Source organism: Mesocricetus auratus, unplaced genomic scaffold (assembly GCF_017639785.1).
Source record: "Mesocricetus auratus isolate SY011 unplaced genomic scaffold, BCM_Maur_2.0 Super-Scaffold_100026, whole genome shotgun sequence".
Classification (NCBI taxonomy): Eukaryota; Metazoa; Chordata; class Mammalia; order Rodentia; family Cricetidae; genus Mesocricetus; species Mesocricetus auratus.
The window spans coordinates 20,578,196-20,602,274 of NW_024429207.1; the positions used below are offsets into that span (position 1 = coordinate 20,578,196).

The 24,079-nt window shown below is 41.1% G+C and overlaps 1 long non-coding RNA gene across 1 annotated transcript in view; it reads left to right on the forward strand.

Annotated features, from left to right (window-relative positions):
* The window catches only part of LOC110340319, a 223,256-nt gene extending 205,032 nt beyond the window's left edge, over positions 1–18,224 (forward strand). Inside the window, exon 4 of the long non-coding RNA XR_002382106.2 lies at positions 15,734–18,224. This is a non-coding gene — a long non-coding RNA (uncharacterized LOC110340319). The remainder of the gene's footprint in view (positions 1–15,733) is intronic.
* The last annotated feature ends 5,855 nt before the right edge of the window (positions 18,225–24,079 follow it).

Sequence of the window (24,079 nt, forward strand, 5' to 3'; positions counted from 1 at the left end):
TAAATAGAGGCCATCTTATAGGAGATTCAGCAAGAGGCCTTCCTCAAAGCCTTGGTTTGAAGATCCACCAGCAGTTAGCCCACATCCAGGAGCCCCTGTGGTAATGTCCATGGGCATGTGGGACCCAATGCTCAACCTCCTGTAAGCAGAGTTAAGCCATATCCCTGCTTGCCTCACTGGAAGGGACAGTTCCAAATGAGACCATGACCAAGCTCCAGACACCATGGGAGGATCAGCCTGGGACATCTTTACCTTGATATATCTCCACTCTCAGCAAAATAGACAAAAGTCATCTCCAGGATAATGGGACTCTATAAGCCACAGGGAACTCAAGGAAAGCTCAGCTGTTTTGCAGGATCTTTTGTTTATTTTCTGTGCAGTCACCCTGATAGCCCCCACTGGGCTCACTTCTCTTCCTTGTAAACAACTGGCTGTAATTAAACATTTTCTGTTGGAGAAAAAAAAGAGTCTATATAACCTTGGAGAGGCCATAAAAAATGGCCCAACTGCTATGACTTCAAAAAGCTCATGGTCCCTTTGTCAGGCCCTTGACAAGGTCAACGCATGTCATCGCTATCTTCCTCTGAAGGCCTCTGGCTCGCTTCACATCTGTTCCCTGTCTAATCTTGCAGGAGCATGGAGGTGGTCTTGGCAGCTCGGCACATCTCATAGTCCCTTAACTGCTTCCTGCCCAGATCGTCCAGCCATCCAGGCCTGGATTCCTTTCCCCTTCTGGCTTTGCAAAAACCTTTAAACTTTGCCTCTTCTGACTTTTTTATGCTCTAACTCCAGCGGGGAGGAACTACTTTGCACCCCTAACTGGGTGACCTCAAAGTCTCCCTAAAGAGGATAAGGTGTCTTTTCTTCAATTTATGAAAGGAGGAGAAAAGATTAAGGGAATTGTATAGAAATGTGTGTGTGTGCATATATAGTATTTATGTACATATATATGCACACATACTTTAGAATCCATGTCTATTAAAATTATTGATTTTAATGAGTTAATTATATTACATTAGTACTGGCATTCTTTTATGGAGCCTTTAGTTGTGTGGATGTACACTGGTGTTTGGAGTCACGATGTCCTTTTTCTAAGTTGTGGTCAAGAGTTTAAAATGGCTAGTACAGTAGGGGATCTATAATAGCTTTCTACCAATATGACCACAAGCACATCATTTGCTTCTCTGAGTCTGTTTGCTCATCTGCAACTGGGAATTATACATGTCTTGTTTTCCTCACCGTGTCAAGAGGCCCTCCATAAACTCACATGTGTAAGCTGTATTCCAAAGCTTTGCATTTCAAACAGTCAAAAATCCATGCACAGAGAAGAACACCTCCATGGAGGACCATCAGGTATGACACTAGATGGGGAGTGGGAGGCAGTCTCAGGCCCGGGCTATGTGTCATGCTCTTATGTCTCCACAGCTTCATTTATGTGACAATGTTTATCATATGACTACTATGTATATCAATCTTTGATGCTGATATTCTAGTAGATGAAGGCAAATTGGTAACAGAGTATGTGATGTGGTAATGTCTACAGGAAGGATGACATATGGGCTAGTGAATCTGTTAGGTGTGTTACCTAATACACAATAAATACAGAGTTGTTTGCTTTGTTTCTGCTCCAGAAAGGTTTGGAGGCTAAAATAGTAGAAATGAGTTGTCTGATAATATTGCATTGGTAAAAGCTATCCAAATATCTATTTTGCAGAGAACATTCTCAAAGTGCTTTCTCCCTATAAGTTTTATGGGACAATCAATCCTTGTAATCACTCAGTTATGTCAGCAACAGTTTTGATAAAATATAGGCTCCAAATTAACAAGAAGGCCCTTCTAGTCTAGAAGGGAAGTACACATATGGGATGGATTACCCGAACTAGTTATAAAAGCCAAAATGTAAACAAGTTCAAGGAAGGTTTAGATAACAAGTAGTTTGGCAATAAATATATAATGGCACTAAATATTTTAAGAGACATTATATAAATGATGGTAAGGTCCTATGAGGCGGTGAGTGCCCTCAGCTTGTGTACAGAGCTCCCTCCTTGCTCATCATTGTCAGTGCTCTGTGTGGCTTTATGACTGACATCCCTCATGTCAAGTTTGTGAGTGCTTTTAGCAGCCAAATTCAAATCATTAAGCCATGGCAAGGAGTTCTAGACCATCTGGTGGAAAAACTGCCAATGAATGGGGTGGACGCACACTTGGCATTAACACACCAGTTAAAACTTCTACAGCTTACTCCCCCCTCTTTATGAAGCCCAGTTGTCTTACTTAACTTTGAGGTTCCACTTAGGGTAGGAGAAAAAGAAATCCTGAAAACTAATTTGTCACAGGGTCATGATACTATTATGAGGAGGACCCAGGAGTTGTCACTATGCTTTATGAGGGAACAATGTTCTTGTATATGACCTCAATCTCAGATCTGGCCTCCATGCTTAAGTGTGCAGAGTTAAATCCTTCAATACATTGAAAGTGAGGACACATTTCCAGTGTAGTGTACATGGACCAAATCAATGGGGATTGGGTTCTGCAGTGGGGAAGTATTTACTACAAATGCACAAAGTGTATTCTCCCAATATCTAGACCCATGGTTCTCAGTCTGCCAAGTGCTATGACCCTTTAATACAGTTTTTATGTTCTTTGGGAATTTCACATCATACACCCCAATCCTCACATTTCCCAGTTCCTCCATATCCACCCTTCAGCCTTGCAGCATCTCCCCAAAAGAAAAATTTTAAAAATATTAAAACAAAATAAAGCCTCTTTGCCTCTCCAACACTTGGTGGCATTGGGGGCCATGGTATGTAATGCAGCATGTTCTTTTGTCCAATCAGCCTTCCTTGCCAATGTTCATTGCAATGAGTCATTGATCTGGTTCAAGGCCTCTGGTTTCTGGTATATCTTCATCACTGGACACTCACTGAAACTCCCCTTAGATATCCAGTGGCTGCCCTGAGTCATGGAGATGCTACGGGTATCGTTCAACAGGACCAGTCCCTTTTCTTACCCTCCAGCAAGTCATAGGTGGGATAGACGTTAGGGTGGACCAACCCAAGGCTCTGGATATGTGTCTGGCTGGTAGCTTAGCTGGTTAGTCTGGGCCACTAGGTCTAACCCCCTGAGACGAGGGGCAGAGCCAACTTTCCTACACCTATGCCATTAGGTCACCTACCCCCAAAGAGGTCAGGATGCACAGGTTGAAAACCATTGATCTAAAATGAGTTCATCAAACAAGTCACATGGACCACCTCTGGGCAATGTGTTCGTACACATAGCATCACTGCAGACCAACAATGAGTAGCAACATACCTGCCCCTGTGCTGCTCTCCAGTGTGGTTTTACCATCCCAACAGAGATGCTAAGGCTGCAGCACCAGAAATGTTGAGGCACAATCATGCCCTTCACAGAAAGGTTCCTAAATTCTGAACTAGGACATTTTCTTCTTGAAAGAACAGAATAAGTTTGCTAATGAACACAGGGACAGACCAGGTAGGCTCCAGTAAATGATGTTAAGTTATCTCCAGCTTAAAAAACAAGTGCAGGTTTATCTTTTACGGGAATAATTTTGCCAGGAAGTTGAACATTGAAATCCACTGAATAACACACACACATACCCTGCCAAAACTTTTTCATTTCTAGCTTATTTTTGTGCCTCTGTTGCTTAGTAATTTTCAACAGATAAGTGCTTCCTGTTGCTAGAACAAAATAGGTCATTTTTCCTCCTTGAAGAACCCAACAGAACATACAATGTTATGTATATCTGACACCTAGGCCATGAAATGTGCTCCAGCTGTGGACTCACAATTCTCTCAATGGTAGAAGAGGGCACTGCTCACTGCAGCACACAGTGGCTTGTGACTTGCTCCTCACAAAGAGTCCACAGGTAACCAAACAGTAGAGGTGAGGAGGATAAAAGAGGAGAGTGAGCAGGAGAAACAGGTGAAGGGAGAAGAGGAGATAATTGCAGTTTTCTGGATTTAATTCTAACCCTTATATTTAAATAAGGAAATTGTTACATATTGAATTATGACTACCCCCATAATAAGTATACACTAAAATTAGCTGGGACTTGGCAACCATCACAAAATTTAAAAAAATTAAAACACCACCAAGCATAGTGGTTCAAGCCTTTAGTATCAGCACATGAGAGGTAAAAGGCAGGAGGATCACAAGTATGAGGAATACGAGGTGAGCTCCAGGCCATTATAGACTATAGCATGAGACCTTGGCTCAACATAGAAACCCCTCAAAAGTTATAAAGTAAATGGGAGATGGGTTTGTAGCTGTGTAGAAGTATACTTTACCATTACAAAGATTGATCATATACTTTTGTCCCTCATTTTATTAATGTGACCCATCATATTTATTGATTTGTATAGTCTCTACCCAACATACTAGGAAATAAACCTAGTTGATTATGGTGATTGTCCTTTTAATTTACTGTTAAATTCCATTTGTGGGGTTTTTGTTGAGAATTTCTATATTTATGTACATCAGGATATTGTCCTGTAATTTTCTTTCCCTGCAGTTTATCCTGACTAAGGAATGAGGTTGGTGCTGACCTCATGACACGAGTTTGCAAAAATTTCCCCTTCTTTAACTATTTGGAAGAACTTGGCAAATATCAATATTGGAGTTAGGGAGACAGCTGAGGTGCAAGAGCTTGTGCTGCAAACGCACAAGGACCCAGGTTCTACCCCAACACCCAGGTGAGAAGCCAGGTGTCTGAAATCCAAGTCCTAGGGAGACAGAGGCAGGGGGATAGCTGGTGCTCCCTAGTCAGCTAGAGTAGCCAAATCTGTGAGCTCCTGCTTCAGTGAGAAACCCTATCTTATAAAAAACAAGGTAGACAGCAATTAAGGAAGACATTCAAAATTAACTCTGGTCCCCTTGCATGCATACAGGCATGGATGAACATGAAGTATTTATGTTTACTCTTCTTTAAATGTTGAGAAAGCTCATTAGAGAAGTTATTAGACTGTGTTGCTTCATATTTTTCTCTAAATTAGAAACAAGCTTCTTCCCTGTTCCCTCTCCCTCCCCTCCTCACACCAGCCTCCTACCCCATCCCCTTTCTGCTCCCTGGGGAGGATGAGGCCTTCCATGGGGGATCTGCAAAGTCCGTCATATCATTTGGAGCAGGGCCTAGGTCCTCCCCCATGTGTCTAGGCTGAGAGAGTATCCTTCTACATGTTCTGGGCTATAGTTCTTGCTATTTGCTCTTGTTGTTCACTGGCTTTAGACCTTGAGGGAGTATGTATATTGGTTTCCCATGTAAGTGATTTTCTCTTCAATAAAATTAACTTACTTCATCCCAGTCCCATGTACTGTAATTTATACTGCTACATTGGGCTCCCAAAGTCCATTTATGTACTAGGGACAAGCACTGATCTACTACCAGAGGCCCCATAGAATAACCAGACCTCCAAAATGACATCCTTGTTCATATGCTGGTTTCTCATCTATCAGTCTGGGGTCCATGAGCAACCCCTTGTTCAGCTGTTTCTGTGGGTTTCTCCAGCCTGGTCTTGATCCCTTTGCTCATCATCCCTCCTTCTCTGCAACTGGATTCCAGAGTTCAGCTCAGTGTTTAGCTGTGGATGTCTGTTTCTGCTTCCATCAGCTACTGGATGAAGGCTCTAGGATGACATTTAAGATAATCATCAATCTCATTATCGGAGAAGGGCATTTAAGGTAGCCTCTCCACTACTGCTTAGATTGTTAGTTGAGGTCAACCTTGTAGATCTCTGGACATTTCCCTACTGCCAGATTTCTCTTTAAACCTATAATGGCTCCCTCTATTATGGTATCTCTTTTCTTGCTCTCCTCTATTCTTCCCCTGACTTGATCAAAAACACCAATGACAGTTTATGCTGGAGAGGATGTGGAGAAAGGGGACCACTCCTCTACTGCTGGTGGTAGTGCCAACTTGTACAGCCACTTTGGAAATCAGTTCCTCAGGAAAATTGGAATCAGTCTACCACAAGAGCAAGCAATTCCACTCTTAGGCATATATCTAAAAAATGCACACTCATACAACAAGGAAATCTGTTCAACCATGTTCATAGCATCCTAGATGCCTCTCAACTGAAGAAAGGATGGAGAAAATGTGGTACATTTACACAATGTAGTACTACGCAACAGAAAAAACAATGGAGTCTTGAAATTCGCAGGCAAATGGATGGCACTGGAAGAAACCATCCTGAGTGAGGTAACCCAGCCACAAAAGAACAAAAATCATATGTACTCACTCATATATGGTTTTTAGACATAGAGCAAAGGAGTATCAGCCTACAATCCACACCACCAGAGAAGCTAGAAAACAAAGAGGACCCTTAGAGAAACATACATGGTCCCTCAGAGAAGGGGAAAGGGACAAGGTCTCCTGAACTAATTGGGAGCATGGGGGAGGGGAGAGGGAATTAGGAGAAAGAGAAGGGGAGAGGAGAACATGAGAGAGCAGGAAGATTGTTTCATACATCTTTAAAAACTCCCTTGACGAGTCTAGGGAAATGTCTCAGTGGGTTAGAACATCTGCTTGGCAAGCAAAAGGATCCTCGTTCAAATATCTAGCTCCCACATAAAAAGGTAGACAGAGCTGCCGGTGCCTCTAATCCCAGCACGGTGGATGGAGATAAGAGGCCCCAAGAACTATCTGGTCAGCCAGCCTTACCATCCCTGGTGACCATTTGAACCACGTGCACGTGCGCATGCACACACATACACACACCACATATAGAAGTTGGGGAGGTAGCTCAGTAAGCAACATGTTGCCTTGTAAGTACCTGAAGTTGATCCTCCAGAGCACATGTTAAAAAACAAAAGACAAATACCCAGCCAGGTTTGGGGGCACAATCCTATATTCTCAGCACTGGGAAGGCAGAGATATGGCAATCCCTGGGCCTTGCTTAGCAGCAGTCTAGTCAAAGTGTATCTAAATGGTAGGCCTTTCTCAAAAATGAAGCTGAGATTGGCCAAGGTACACACCCAACCTTGACTCTGACCTCTGACCTCCATGGGCACACACACATGAACATGGAAACTACAAAAAATTTAAATTTTCTTTTAAGACAAATCCAGTAATGATGCCATCTTTCTGTTTTTGTCTGGGAGAGTTTCTTTCTCTGTTTGTGAAGCACGGGTTTGATAACAAAGTCTTCTGGCTAATTTTTTTTTAACTTCATATACGTCATCTCATTCTTTTCCCGAACTGCAACATTCTCCCGAGAAATCACTGCTATCTGATGTATCTTATTTTTCTGATATTACAATTCCATCTCTTTCAACATACCTTTTCACATACTTTTACATGGGGTGTGTGTGTGTATGTGTGTGTGTGTTGAAATCTCCTTGTGTTGCCCAGGCCGATCACAGATTCCTGGGTTGAAGTCATCTTACTGCCTCAGCCTGGTCAAGTAGGTGGACACCATTTCATCCAGATTCACTATTTCCTCATGTAAGACTTTAGTCTTTCCTCTCCATTGTTTTGGATTCTGTAATGTGAACAGTACTTTTCAAGTGTCCTGTGAAGCCATTAGGGTTTCCACTCCTTCTTATGACTGAATAATTTCATATAAAGATCAGCATTCACAGGTGTTTTGTCTGCTTCATCAGTTCTGCTGTTAATTCTGTTTCTACTTTTTATTTTGTTCACTGTATCTTATAGAGGAAAGATGGTTTACTGGATAATTAGAGCATTCCATTATGCCCTTTGGTGTGTCCCTTTTCCTTCGTTCGATGTTTCTCATTCTGTGTTGCTATCTGTGAGTTTAATGTAGCCATCCTTGCTTCTAGACTCTTTGATCTGCTGTGGAAAAGACCTTGGCTCATGTTAGAGCACCAGACACATGGATTGTAGCAGTTCTTGCCCTAGTCAGGGGGCAAGTCCATAAATTTCAGGCTTGTCCGTCAGCTGGGGAATGAAATGACAAAGGGCTCTGTGACCCTCGGCAGCCAAGGGTGAGGGGGATGCAGTGATAACTAGGGTATCTGGAATCTTCAGTGTTAAAGGATTCTGGGATCCTTCTGGTTTATTTTTCTTCCAATGTGGAACCCATGGATCCCAGGGTTTTGTGCTGGTTAGATTTATGTCAACTTGACACAAACTATAGTTATCTCATAGGAGGAAAGCTTAACTGAGAAAATGCCTGCACATTGTGGGTGGGGCCATTCCAGTGCTGGTAGTTCTGGGTTCTGTAAGAAAGCAGGCTGAGCAAGCCATGGGGAGCAAGCTAGTAAGCAACACTCCTCACTGACCTCTGCATCAGTTCCTGCCTCTAGGTTCCTGTCCTAGCTTCCTTTAGTGATGGACTATAATAGCAAAGCATATGCCAAACCCCTTCCACCCCAACTTCCTTTGGGTCATGGTGTTTCATCGAAGCAATAGAAACCCAAAGACACTCTTGATGAGAGGCACATGCTTGTCTTTGTGGAGGCAGTGGTTTCTGACATGTGACACTCATGGTGCAGTTGTAGATCTAGGATCCAGGTCATCAGCACATGTGAGTGACCATGGCTTCAGGGGGCTGTGATGGCAGCAGTGCTGATGCTTGAGTTGCAATGTGCTGGAGATGGGAGTGTGATAGGGGAAGTCCTTCTGTGTATATGTTTGTCTGGTTGATAAATAAAGAACTGTTGACCAATAGGGAAGCAAGATAGGTGGGACAAAGGGTCGAGGAGGATTCTGGGAAATGATCCCAGAAGGAAAGGGTGCAAATCTGGCATTCTCAGTAAGATAAGACCTTATAAAAATATATATTAGTAATTATGGGTTAATAATTAAGTCAGGGCAAGCCATTAAGAAACCATAGCAAATGGCCAACAGCTTCATAATTAATATAGCATCCTACGTATTCATTTGGGACTGATACGGCTCAGGGACCAGGCTGGCAGGAAGACTGCATGGTACAGGAGTGGAACACCTAGGGTGTAGGAGGATGGAGGGGAAGGCACACACAAATGCAAACAAACTCCAGGGATTAGAGCAGTAGCTAACTCACCATGAGGACAGAGACAGAGTGTGGAGTGCAGGTATGTTCAGAAAAAAGCCCAAAGATCCTTGCTTCGGATTTAGTCTAGCCCATAGCAGCATGGGGATGGAATGTATGTGGTACTAACATACATAGTGAAATCTCAGAACCCAGCACTGAGTCCAGCTAGACAAGCTGCTTCAGCAGTTTTGTGGGCTGACTGGCATCTCAGAAGTCAAAGGCACAGGCACTTATGGGGCAGTTTCAAAACTAAGAGTTGCAAAATGGCATGCATTAACGCATTAACCAAGACTCCACAAACTGTCTACAGAAGTTCTGGTGTTAGAAGAGCGAGTCCACACAGTGTGACTACAAATCAAGAGTATGATATGAGAGCACATGTACAGCAACTATGGAGCTGGGCCCTGGAGTAATAGCATATGCTAACTGGTTACAGCTGCAGCATCTAGAACACACACAGATTTGGGAGACAGGTCCCAAGCATCACACTGGAAGGGTCTTACTAGAGCTTATGCATCAGCATCTTTCTCATGGAAGTTGGCGGCAAGGATGTATTTTACGACATCAGTGACAAAAGATGCTGGCATTACCTGCACCAGAAGCAAGCTGCTGGGAACTATGGTGACACCTCTACGTGACTGATAGCCTCTTCCTTCTTTGTTCCTAGCTGTCCCCAGACATCTTAGTATCTCCCCAGAAATTCTTTGCTTATGTCCATTTGGGAGTTTGCCCACTTTGTTTTGTTGCTGTGATTTTTTTTTAAATGAACCCTCCCAAGGCAGTATTTGCTCAGCTTTTGTTTTCTGGAGAGAGATGAAGATTGGCTTCTCTTGCTTCTGCTATCCCATTGATGCTTCCCTCTCCCTGTTGTAATCCTGATTTTATAGTTCTGCTCTCCTGAACTGTACTCCATCAATTTCTACTGTGTGAAAGCCAACCAGTTTGTGACACTTTGTCATAACAGTCATAAAACTCTGAATCATAAAATACTGAACAAACCTCACATTTTAGTACAAGATGTTATACACACATGATCTATTTCACGGTGCTGCTGCTATAGCTGGACCCTTCGAAGGAAACTCATCTTTCTTTCCAGTCTTTAGGAGAACTTCAGCTCCAACCCCACTTACTTCCTATACCTTCAAGGGCAGGTTGTTTGTCCCGACTACAAAAATCATTTCTTGTAAACACCAATAAAGGTCATTTCAAACAGTTTTTAAAAACTATTTTTGGAAAAGAGCATATTTATTTAAAAATGTTCTGAAGTGGCTTTCCTTGGACATATATAACATGACATTTCTCTTTCCCCTGGGCATATAGTGACTTAAGAAACCAAAGCCCTTATTTCCAAGACTGTCATTAACTACCCATTAACTCTGGCATCTGAAAGCAACCTACATCGATGATAGAGACCAGGTAGATTGATACCCTTTAAGAAGCGTAGAAGTTCACACAAGTCTTGGCGCCATCACTGGTAACTAACAGTGATGATGGTAACAGAACTTTGGGGCCTTTAAAGCCATAAACTGAGCTCAAGAATTCTGATTCATAGCTGGATATAAAATACTGTGTGAATGTAGATTAGCAGGTGGTCCTTAAGGTCCCACTACCCCTCACACTTCCCCCATAGTTATTCACAGTTCATTTTCCCTCCCGGGTTTCTAGGTGAGGGTTTAGAGCACTAGGCTATTTGGGTTCTGAATGGGGAAAGGAATGCAGTGAAAATTTTGGCACTCTCTATTGAGTGATTTATGTGATGCTTCAACCAGGGCATTTGGTGTGTGTGTGTGTGTGTGTGTGTGTGTGTGTGTGTGTGTGTGTGTGTGTGTATTGGTGCAAGACTTCTGCTTCAGAGACATTCATTCAAGCTTCACATTTTCTGGCCTTTCTGGACCCTGTAACTTAAACATTTGGATGAAAAACATCCTTCCCTGAGAGGCAGTGCTAGTGCACTTTGAGAGAAAGAAATGACTGTTTTCATTGGGAGGGATCACAGAGGGCAGTGTGTGAATTTTCAGGCTGGCAGAGAAAATAACCAGCTAAAATAACTTAGAAATAGTCTAGAAATTTCTTTCAGGACCATGATCTATGAAGACCAAAGTATTACAACCCAGATCACCAAAGACCTCCAAAGAATAGTGAATTCCACTCAGGCCCCTGGTGAAAGTTTCTTTCTGAAGCAATCTGGTGACTAATAGCTTGTCCAGTTCTGAGTATGATCACTATCCTTGCCAAGCAGAAGGGAGGACTGCAAGCATCTCTAAGTTACCCTGAGAGTGGTGCCACTGAAGCCCGAGTTCTCATGGCATGCCTTGTCAGATCCACCCTCTAGTAACAAGCTAGTTAATGTTCATGGAAATAGGTCAGTTGGCGTCCTACAGGTGTAAGGTCAGCTATTTCACCATGATTTAGACACGCATAGTCTATCCAGTGTACATCCACTCAGGGAGTAAGATAACATGGTCTCAATCCTCCATTCTTAATTGAGAACCCTGCAAAGAGAAGGGTCAAGCTGAAAGCACACATAAAAAAAAACTCAGAACACCTGCAGTAACCGGGTTCATGTCTGGAAGCATGGATTTTCAAAAGTAGCCCTGGATTCACGTACAAGTACTGAGTCTGGTTCCTTTTCATCATTTGTAATCTAGGGTTATAAGTGATTTTTGTGGTGGTCAGTCATCCTGTATAGTACCATTGGAAGGCAAGCCACAGGAATCCACTTCTGTCATTAAAGAAGTAAGTTAAGTCTGGGCTCTCTCAGAATGCACATAACATTAACGTAGCAGACGGAGAGCACGCTGAACAACTTAACAAAGGGAGTTCAATGAACCAGGGCAAAGAGAACATCACGGGATGTCTAAGTGCTCTGGAATAGCAAAATAGAGTCTATTACCATTACTGACCTTGGAAAGATTGGCCAGACAGAGTCTAGAGAACTAGAGTGGTGTTGGGGGGTTGCCTTTTGCTACAAGTGGTCAACTCTTTGCTACAACAGCTGGAAGGCAGCAAGACAGTAGGGGTAGAAGCCCTGGGCCCCTCCCTCTTCCCATCCTGGTCTCTTGCATGTGCCCCACTATACCCTAGAGACATGAGGAATACTAGTCAAAGATGTCCTGGTGATGCTGTCTATATAAAGCATCTTTCTTAGGAGAGAAAATTTGGGGCAGTGTGGAAAGCAACTAATAATTGAGGGCACAATCACCTAAATGTGAAAGAAGGTGCTTTGTAAAAAGTCGGTAAGTGCACAGGTTGCCTTCGGATGGACCACTTTTGTCCTGCCAAGGGTCACTGATGCTTCATCTCTTCCAGAGCATGTGCATTCACCCTGGGAACTGTACTAATGTAGGACAGACAGCTATTCCTCACTGGGGTAGGGAGAATAATAAAAAAGAATCTTGTTTCCAGAAATACACAGAATTTGAAATAGACCTTGATATGAAAGTATGGTTTCTGTAAAGCAGTATGCGGACTTACAGAAAGGACCGACTGTGTTGCAAAGGGGAAATAACAAAAAGAGGAGCTGTCGGACTGGAAACTATGGCTTCCCCCAGGTTCCTGCAGGACAAATGACTTGTAGCATGCCTGCCTGATATAGAATGCTCTCTCAGCCTTGCCAATTTAATGAAGAGCAATGACGAGTGTGAGATAGGAATCAAGAAGTAAAGTTGGAAACTGATACAGTCTTTGCTATATCCCAAAAGAATGTCCCAGGTACAAAAGACAAATGCTCAGATTGGTACACCCAGAAGAAATGTCACCATGAACTGTGAGCTGATCCCAACCTAGTCTCCTCAAGCTTAGGAGGTAGCCTCCTGTCTCAGCTTTAAACAGCCTATTGCTTGGATATGTAGGTAAGACACAGAGAAGACAAGAAAGTGAGTCAATTCATATTATGTCCCAGGGGAACTCTGGGCCAGAGAGGTTTCTTGATTTCTGAAGGAAGTTTGGAAAACTCATATCAACTGCCATATGAACTGAGTAGAGGAGGCTGAAGCTCTATGGAGCAGAGAGAACATCAGCAAGGCTTCCCTGGGTGGAAAATACATAAGGCACAAGGGCAAAGAGATGTTACTCATGTAACTGGAGAAGAGGGTGTGAACATGTTTGGACTGAGAGAGGTGGTGTCAGAAACAGTTAAAGAAAGTCACTGCTATTTTGAGAGCCTGACGCATTGCATTCTAACTACAGGCAAGGAGGAAAGTAAGGACACTGCTAGCTGGGGAGGAGTTTAGACAAGTAAGGATGGGGTCTCCACAACAGAGTTATCACTGAACAAGTGCCAGAACAAGATGAATCAAGAGATACTGTTGGGTAAAAGTCCTTGCTGAGTCAGGTGTGGAGGCTTATGTCTGTGTCCCAGCACTCAGAATCTAAGGTGGGAACATCCCAAGCTCTAGGCAAGCCTGGGTTATACAGCAAGACACTGTCTTGATTATAGATATAGAGGAGTCTTACCAAGTAGAGGCTGGATGGAGAGGAGAAATCAACAATGAATGTTACTTTAAAAACAATAATGCTGTAAGGGAACAGCAAGGGGTGGTGACTGATAATGGAGAAACAAGTTGGATGAGTATAGCCTTTAACTCTCCTAAGAAGAAACTCACCTCAAATCCTTTTCAAGCTAATCCTACAACTGCCTTTCAAGAGTGTATTCCTGACATTGCCAATTGTCCCTTTCCTCAAATTTCCAATTAGCAATTTTCTCTATTACCCCCCAAATTAACTGGATCCTAAATTATATTATCTTTCCCCTAATCCTATCCTCTGCAGAGCAGCTCGCCATCATTTTAAGCCAGGAATCAGCAGTTAACTCCCAAATGATGCCCCTTCAGTCACTTTTCCATAGAAGCCAGGAGGTACTTGCTAAATTAATAATCAGATCCCACCATCAGCTAATCGCATACTTTCATTAACTATCTCAATATAGTCTTAACAGAACATAATCCTATTACAATTGTCACCTCTTATATCCTCTGCCTCAAATTCCGTGACATAACTGGACCTATGTGCTCAACTACTGAAAAACACTATTTGGTAAATGAATACAGAAAATAAATATAAACATGGTTACACTGATATTTAAATCCATCTGACCATTGGGATTGTGAACATGATGATAACTATGCCCCCATACACAAGGAATATGCAATTTAGTATTGCGGAGTCAGTGGCAAACCAGTCCCTACATCACCCATGAAATAGGCAGTGATAATTAGACAATCAAAAGAGTATAGTGACAAACATCTTTACCTCAAGCTTAGACTGAAGTTCAAATTCACTAACTATTCGTTGTACAATTTCTTTCTTGATGGTTTTAAGGAACTTCATATGTAAGCACTATACATCACTCCCACCCTTCCAACCCTCACCCATCCCTCAAAAATTTGTGTTCTTTATTATTGTTGTATGTATATTACACACACATATGTATATCTATACACACACACACTGAATTCATTTATTGTTGTTTGTATTGTCTATGTGTCCAGGGCTGAGCACTTGGAATGGGACCACCATTATAGGAGCTCTAACAGGAAAAATGTCAGAGTTTTCTTAAGAGCTGCTATTAGGAAGGCATAGGAAAGAGTGTCTTGGAAATAGGAAAGACACTGTTGAAGAAGAGAAAGGAATCCAGAAATGGAGTCTGGAGGTTGAGGCTGCTTCTGCAGCCTGTACTGGGCTCAAGAGAAGATGCTTGAATTTTTGAATGTTTTCCTAGAACTCAGTGGTATTCATCTACCTACTTGAACAATCAACTAACAGTTCTGACTTCCACAGTATTTCCCAGCTAGAGCAACACAGTTTCTTTATATTTCTAACACATTTCTCTTTCCCTAAAACTGGCTCCAAAGCACTTCCACATAAATGATTCAGAAAGCAAGAGCAACATCACAACAGGCTGCAGCTGACCCTGCTTCCGACTACCCCTAACCCTGTCTACTCACTGTATCTTGATTTCCTTTATTCCATTAGTTACCACCCCATCTTTTTATGAGCAACAGTTTGAGATGTCTGCTAAATCTCTTAAGAGATTTCCTTTAAAAGAAAATACAAACATCTATTCAAAAATGTCAGACACCCCTACCTGCTGCTCTTGTGGATTCTCTATGCTCATTTTCTCTTCTCCCTGTCACTCCATACAAAGATTTTCATATACTGTGGACCATGAAACCATCCCTTGTAAATAATAACAAAAACTAACCATGTAACAATGAAGAAAGGACAAAAACAAGTGAAATGAAAATAACATCAGCAGTAAAGGAAGAAAACTGAATTCCACTTATAGATGGCATAAGAATCTATATAGAAAGTTCTAAAGGAATCAATACAACTGTGAAGATTAATGTGAAACTTAATACTTCAAACAATTTTGTTTTGTATGCTAGCACTAAATATTGAAAATTTTAAACTTAAAATTGTTTGTAGAGCCCCTAAAGATTACAGCACCCGTTGAGCACACTTAACAAAGGACATAGGACAGTTCTCTCTGAAAACTGTAGAGCATTGCTGAGAGAAACTAAGGAAGAATCACATGGATAGTTAAAAAATATCATATTCAAGGGTTTATTGAGCGACTTCAGTTCATAGTTCATTGCAAGTTCATAAGTTCATTGAGTGATTCAGTTGTTACAATGTCAACTCTACCCAAATTGATGTATGTATTCAGAGCAACCCTAGTCAAAATTCAGCAGAGGTATTGTCACTGAAACTGACATGCTGATTCAAAAATTCACTTATAGATTTGACGGATCTGGAATAGCCAAAACAAATTTGAAGAAGAAGAAAGATGGAGGACTTGAGCCATCTATAGCAATCAAGATGACATCCATAGAAATCAGGATGATGTAGCACTGATGTATGATTACTGGGAGAAACAGTCTGAACAAGGGCCAGAAATGAACAAACATGGCAAAGAGAGTCAAGAGACTCCAGAATGCATGTGACCGATTCCACAGATGAGTTTTAATGTCACAGAGTAAGTTTGAAAAACCCAAACTCATACTTCTCGAGGTTAAAGGGCCTCATTTTATGTTAACCTTCTGGTTGGTAGAGTCTCAAGATGGTGAAAGACAGGAAACCCATGTGTGGTATCTTCATTGGTGTCTCCCACTCTTCTTCTGAAACCACCATAGCCAAACCTGGGCTCTAGCTTCATGACCTTGTTTAATCTAAACACACTACAAAGGCCTTATCTCTAAACATGAAAGCTTTAGTTTCCAGTCTTTTTACAACCACAATAGGGATTAAATGTCAACAGGAGCTTCAGAGAGAAAAATGCCACATTCAAACCATATCATGGAATGATTATTTTGATAGCCACATATTTCTAAAAGAATATCCTTCATTGTCTCAAAATACATAAAAATACAATCTCAGAATTGTCATAGACATAAATACAAGTATAAGTCATAAAATTTCTAGAGGAAAGCAAGGATGGAAATTTTGTTGATATGAGGTCTTGGAGAGGCTTCTGAAATAGGACACACACACACAATGCTTCATAAAGGATATTACAAATAGGATTTATGAAAGTTATATTTTTCCTTTTTTAAAAGACATTGTTAAGCATGAACACACAGCCCACAAAGTATAAAAAAGTGTTCCCATAGTACATACTCAACTAAGGGTTCACATTCAGAATATATAAGAAAGCAAACACCCCGGATGCACTTGTTTGCACATGCCTACAATTCCAACACTTGGGAGGCAAAGACCGGTCATCCTTAGTTCTATGGTGAGTTTGAGACCAACCTGAACTATGTGAGACCCTGTCTCACATAAACCATCAAAGAAGGAAAGAAAGGGGGGAGAGAAAGGAGAGAAAAATCCAATAAAAATAGAAGATCTTTAATGAAGGTAAGTGAATAGCCTGGAAATATGTGAAGTACATCATTTATCAGCAAAGTGGGAATTAAAACTATATAAGCCATGTATATCCATTAGAATGACCATAATTAAAATGATGAGAATTACAAAATGTTAGTCAATGAGAAGCCTGCTGGAATGGAATATGGCATAATCACTTAGAAAAGGCTTTTGGTTTCTTAAAAAGTTAAAACATATAATCCAGACATTCCATTCGAAGTATTTATGCAAAAGAAACATAAACATATGTTCATGTAATGACTTGTACACAAATATTTATATTAGTTTTGTGCACAATAACGGAACCTGGAAACACTCCATAGCAACTTTATGCACAATTAGCAAAAATTGGTAGTAATCCAGATGTTCCAACAGGTAATAGATAAACAGTGGAATATTATTAGACAATAAAAAGAAACAAACTTCTAGCATATAAAACAAAATGAACTACCACCAAGGTCAAGAAGCCTGGAGTGACAACTATGGTCCCATTTCTATAAAAATCCTAGTCAATATAATAAAGTTATGACAAAAAAGCCATTCTGTGATTAAAAAAACAAAGGCACCGATAACAATAGATGGGGGTCAAGAATAACCCCGGGAGGTTAGAAATAGTCACTATTTTGTTATAGCAGTGATCTCAGACACACACAGAGCTGTGCATATTCAATGAAAGCAGCAAACTACTCACCAGTAACACTTCAGTGAAGCTGATTTTAAAGCAAAGTAATGAGTTCACAAGCTAATCTCTGGAATTTGGACCCAAGTTTTTCTAAATAGCACAAGTTTTCTTCCCAGAGTTATGCAAGGTGAGATCTGTCCCCATCTGTTTTCCTGTCCCTTCTGTTTTGTGTTTCATGCCACTTTCCCTTCCCTTCCCTTCCCTTCTGCATCCCATGTCACCTTTCCTTTCCTTCCCTCCTATGTCCCATGTCACCCTTCCTTCCCCCCTCCTGTGTTCCACGCCACCTGTTGTTTTAATGTTCAAACAACTGCAGGCAAAAAAAGTTTACTTCTAACACATACAGAATCTCCAGGTTTTGCTACAGCAGCAAACATCTCTATCTGGGCTCCATGTGTCTTTTTCTCTCAACGAACATCAGCCAGCTTGGGTTGCTTTATCTACTTCACTGGATTTGGAAGCACACGGAGCAGCGAGGCACACCTCTGGCATGTCTGGGAGGGCATGTGACCAGAAGACCCACCCTGACATAGGCAGCACCATTTCAAGGGCTGAGGCCCACATGGAATGAGAGGGACAGGCCATCAGAGGACCAGAATTCCCCTTCACTCTGCTTTCTTGGAGGTCAAGAAATCAACTGCTTTCCTCGGCCTCAAGTTAAGTAAACATGGACTGAACCCTCTGGAATGGTGAGCAAAATAAACCTACATTCCTTTGTTTCTGTCAGTTATTTTGTCAAAATGGGGCAAAAGTAACTGTCCCACAACACTGTGTGGTAGAGGAGGTTCAGAGAGGCAAAGGAGGACAGGTATTAATAATCACGTAGCCCAGACTGTTCTCCCATCATCTCCACCTCCTACATGCTGCGATCATAGGTGTGTATCACCTTGTTCATTTACTTAAACTTAATGACTTTTTTGCTGAAGAATCCTGATGCTATAATTTCTTGTAATCCTAAGGTCAGTCATTTTTCTGATTCCCCAGGGCTTTCCAGCAACCAGAAAGTTTTCTGTCCATGTAATTTATATGCCCAATGGTACTTTGACGAGTGTATGACAAATATTGCTATAGTATTTGAGTTGTGCTGCTGTTAAATCTCATCTATATTGGCTAAGAGAAAGGTCACCTCAATGGTATTAGGAATCTTGTCAATCTCTGCCTCCCACTGAAGGGTAGTAGGGATTATCTATAAACTAAGGTGCAGGAAAATATGAATGTTATTTAATATGATTCTAGCATATTTAATTCCTACTAGTTCTCCTCTGCTTAAGAAGTATAATGAGAAAGTCTCCAGATAATATTGTTAGGTTTCAAGAAGCATTACAAATCAGAAGCTGCCTGAATGAAGTTAAAAATGGTTTCATTATATACACCATGTACACACATAAGAGTCCTTTAGAGAACACTGTGAGCTCTTTGCATTATATGGATAATGTATGATCCACAAATGCACAGAAGATATCAGAGAAAAACCCTGGGTAGAAATGATATAAGCACAGATCAAATTCTTAACCAGGTATACTTTGAGTACAAGTGCAGTTTATGTGATGGTGGATGCCTATAATCCCAGCACCAGGGAGGTATAGGCAGGAAGTTTAGGATTCACAGCCAATACTGACTACCTGGTGAATTTGAGGACAGCTTGAGCTATATAGGACTGTCTCAGGAGGATAAAATCAAAACATGGAGAATGAGATACAAGACTTAAAACTTAGAGAAGACCATTCACCAAGAGTTGAGATAGCAAAGCCTTTTCCCATAATTCTTGGGAGATACGAAATGGCTTAATCTAAGCCAAACAGACAAGGTAAATTAGTTGTCTACAAAGCCTTATTATAATAAGAATGCCAGCCCTATGGTTTCCATTTAATAAATGACAAAGATTGCTACCAATATATAAAGACCAAAGAGAGTGATTCACACACCAATTGAGAAATTTAGTGATAAGAGATTTGACAAGAGCAAAAGGAACATTTAGAAGAAGAGTAAGGTATTTGAATGTGCTCAAGGGATATGACCTAGTAGTCAAGACATGTTGGAATGAATGACACTTACAGTCCTTTCACATACAATTCCTGGTCATGTTTTTGATGAACAGATTTAAGGACTTCCATAAGGAGGTCAAATAAACCAGTCCATACCAGCTGATTGTGCTAACGATTCATTTTTAATCTGTATGTCTCTTTACAAGAGCAATCCTGGAATGATCATTGAAAAATCTGTCCATGTTTTCTGGATGCTAGGGTAATCCAGTGTCCAGTTTTGAGCTCGTCTTTTCCTGGCTTCACAAGGCATGAAGGGAATTACTTCAGTTCTGTGCACCAGTGTGACCCCTTCACTACCCAGACAGGGAGCCTAATTTCTACATTCTCAATGATTTTCAGACCAAAAGGAATTTCTTCCCCAAAAAATTAGTAGGAAACTCATGACCAGATTGAATTGTCTGCCTTCACGCATCACTGATGGCAAGGGCTGGCAAGCCTGTCCTATGGCTGCCTGGTTTGCGATTGTAGGAAATGTTAGCGAGTTCGAGTGATTTGGTGATGCCCTGTCTAGCTATGAATTCACACTGAATTTTTCATAGCCGAGAGCTGGGGAGCAACTGGGAGGGGGAAACATATCTCCCAGCCGGAGAGTCGTCACTGGGAGTTTTCCTCGGAGTCAGGTTAGATTTTAAAATATATTTTTCTGAGTAAAGGTTAGTTTAAAATTACCATTCTGAAAGGGTACGCTGAATTTTTTAAATACTCCTGTAATCTGAAGCTATCTCTTTGGGGTAACAAAACTGAAATTTAAGCTCTTAGCCTCAGATTTTTTTTTAAAATTTAAAGACCAACAGCATACCTTTTAAATATCTCCTGCATTCATTGGCTCTGTTGAAAAACACATTTCTCACAGGTTCTTTGCACATCATTAACTGTGGAAAAAGCACAGACCTTTTTTTTTTTAAAGTGAGCAAGATTTTTCAAAGGTCTGGGCCCTGACTTATGGAACATGTGGCTGAGACCATGTAGTTGCTTTGACATTTATGGTTAAAAACTAAAGAATGGCAGCACCGTCAGGCAAACAGGCCGGCTTCCCAGCCTGTGTTCCAGTACCTGCAGATCACCTGGGAACTGCACAGAGCTCCCAATCCCGGTGGGAGCCAAGCACCCCAGACTCCAGGTCTTCTCTCCCGCCAACGAGACCAGGAAACCAGAGGAGCCAGGGAGACCAGGGGAGTAGCTGTTCCGGATCAGGTACAACAGGACCCAGCATAGGGTCCAGGGGACCAGGTAGGAGGCTAAGCGCCCCAGATTCCTGTTCTTCTTCTCCACCCACGGGACCAGCATTTGGGCAAGGAATAGAAGAACCACCAGATTATTGGACTTGCTAGCACCCACCAAAAGGGAACTCTGGTCCCCAGACCAGTAGGGGGCTCTTTCTGCACCCACTAGAAGAAGAGATGGGAAAGAGACAATACAAAAACACCCTCAGCAACAGAAAAACAAACATGACACCGCCAGATTCTAGAGACTCCACACCAGCAAGACCCCAACATTCCAATGTGAACGAAGCAGAAGAGAATGACCTTAAAAGCACTTTCATGAAAATGATAGAGGCCCTAAAAGAGGATATAGGAAAATCCCGCAAAGAAATGGAAGAAAAAACAAACCAAAAAATGCAAGAAATGGAAGAAAAAACAAACCAAAAAATGCAAGAATTGGAAGAAAAAAACAAACCAAAAAAGGCAGGAAATGGAAGAAGAAATAAAGCACAAAATGCGAGAAATGGAACAAAAAGCAAACCAAAAAATGCAAGAAATGGAAGAAAGTACAAACCAAAAAATTCATAAAAGGCAACAAATGGATGAAAAGATAAACAGAAAATTGCAAGAAGCAATGCAAACACTGCAAGGGTTGAAAACTGAAATAGAGACATTAAAAAAAAACACAATCTGAAGAAAGGCAGAAAATAGAAAAGCTGGAAAAACAGTCAGGCACTACCGATACAAGCATTACCAACAGAATAGAAGAGATGGAAGAGAGAATCTCAAGTGTTGAAGATACACTAGGAGAAATGGATTTATCAACCAAAGAAAACCTTAAATCCAACAAATCCTTAACACAAAACATCCAGGAAATATGGGACACCATGAAAAGACCAAACCTAAGAATAATAGGTATAGAAGAAGGAGAAGAAACCCACCTCAAAGGGGCAGAAGGCATATTCAACAAAATCATAGAAGAAAACTTTCCCAACCTTAAGAAAGACATGCCAATGAAGGTACAAGAAGCCTACAGAACACCAAATAGAGTGGACCACAAAAAAATCCCCTCGCCACATAATAATCAAGACCCCAAACATACAGAATAAAGAAAGAATATTAAGAGCAGCTAAGGAAAAAGGTCAAGTAACATATAAAGGCAGACCTATCAGAATTACACCTGATTTCTCCATGGAAACTCTGAAAGCCAGAAGGTCCTGGATAGATATTCTACCTACACTAAGAGACCATGGATGCCAGCCCAGACTACTATACCCGGCAAAGCTCTCAATCACTATAGACGGAAAAAACAAGATATTCCATGACAAAACTAGATTCAAGCAATATGTGTCCACTAACCCAGCCCTACAGAAAATTTTGGAAGGAAAACTCCAACCCAAGAAAGCTAACTACAACCAGAAAAACATAGGCATTAGAGAAGCCCTCTCTACCTACATCCAAAAGAACAAAGGGGTGAAATTCCACACATAATTCCACCAACAACAACCATTGCAAATTGAAGAAGGATGAGCAATCAATGGTCATTAATATCCCTCAATACTAATGGCCTTAACTCACCCATAAAAAGACACAGACTAGCAGAATGGATTCGAAGACAGAACCCTTCCTTCTGCTGCATACAAGAAACACACCTCACTCTCAAAGACAGACATTACCTGAGGGGTAAAGGTTGGGAAAAAATTTTTCAATCAAATGGACCCAAGAAACAAGCAGGGGTAGCAATCCTAATATCTAACAAACTGGACTTTAAAATAAAATCAATCAAAAGAGATGAAGGAGGTCATTACATACTCATCACAGGTGAAACCCACCAAGATGAAGTGTCTATCCTGAACATCTATGCCCCAAATACAAAGGCATCCACATTCATTAAAGAAACATTATTAGAACTTAAATCTCATCTAAAGCCCCACACAGTTATAGTGGGAGATTTCAACACACCACTCTCACCACTAGACAGGAATACCAGACAGAAACTCAACAAAGAAGCAAAGGGTCTAATAGAAGTACTGACCCAATTGGGATTAACAGATATCTATAGAACATTTCATCCACATAAAAAAGAATATACCTTCTTCTCACCACCACATGGAACCTTCTCAAAAATCGACCACATACTTGGCAACATATCAAACCTCAGCAGCTACAAAAACATTGGAATAACTCCATGCATCTTATCAGACCACCATGCTTTAAAATTAGAATTCAACAACAACACAAATTGGAGAAAACGTACAAACTCATGGAAATTGAATAATGCTCAACTGCACCATCCCTGGGTCAAAGAGGAAATAAAAAAAGAAATTAAAGACTTCCTCGAATTCAATGAGAATGAAGACACAACATACCCAAACCTATGGGACACTTTGAAAGCAGTGCTACGGGGGAAGTTCATAGCACTAAGAGCTCACATGAAGAAACAGGAGAACAGTTACACCAGAGAATTAACATCACAGCTGAAAGCTCTAGAACACAAAGAAGCAAACTCCCCCAGGAGGAGTAGATGCCAGGAAATAATCAAATTGAGGGCTGAAATCAATAAAGTAGAAACCAGGAAAACAATACAAAGAATCAATGCAACAAAGAGTTGGTTCTTTGAGAAAATCAACAAGATAGACAAACCTTTGTCCAAACTTACCAAACAGCAGAGAGTGAACACGCAAATTAACAAAATCAGAAATGAAAAGGGGGACATAACAACAGACTCTGAGGAAATCCAGAGAATCATTAGCTCATACTTTGAAAACCTGTACTCCACAAATTCGAAAATTTAAAGGAAATGGATGACTTCCTGGATAGCTATCACTTGCCAAAACTAAATCAAGAACAGATAAGCAATTTAAATAGACCTATAGCCCCTATGGAAATAGAAGCAGTCATCAAAAGTCTCCCAACCAAAAAAAGTCCAGGTCCAGATGGCCTCAGTGCAGAATTCTACCAGAAATTCAAAGAACAGCTTATACCAATTCTTCTCAAAGTGTTCCACACAATAGAAGCAGAAGGGTCTATGCCAAACTCTTTCTATGAGGCTTCAATAACCTTGATCCCCAAGCCACACAAAGATACAACTAAGAAAGAGAACTTCAGACCAATATCCCTCATGAACATTGATGCAAAAATACTCAATAAAATACTGGCAAATCGGATCCAAGAACACATCAAAACAATCATTCACCACGATCAAGTAGGTTTCATCCCAGAGATGCAGGGATGGTTCAACATACGAAAATCCATCAACGTAATCCACCATATAAACAAGCTGAAAAACAA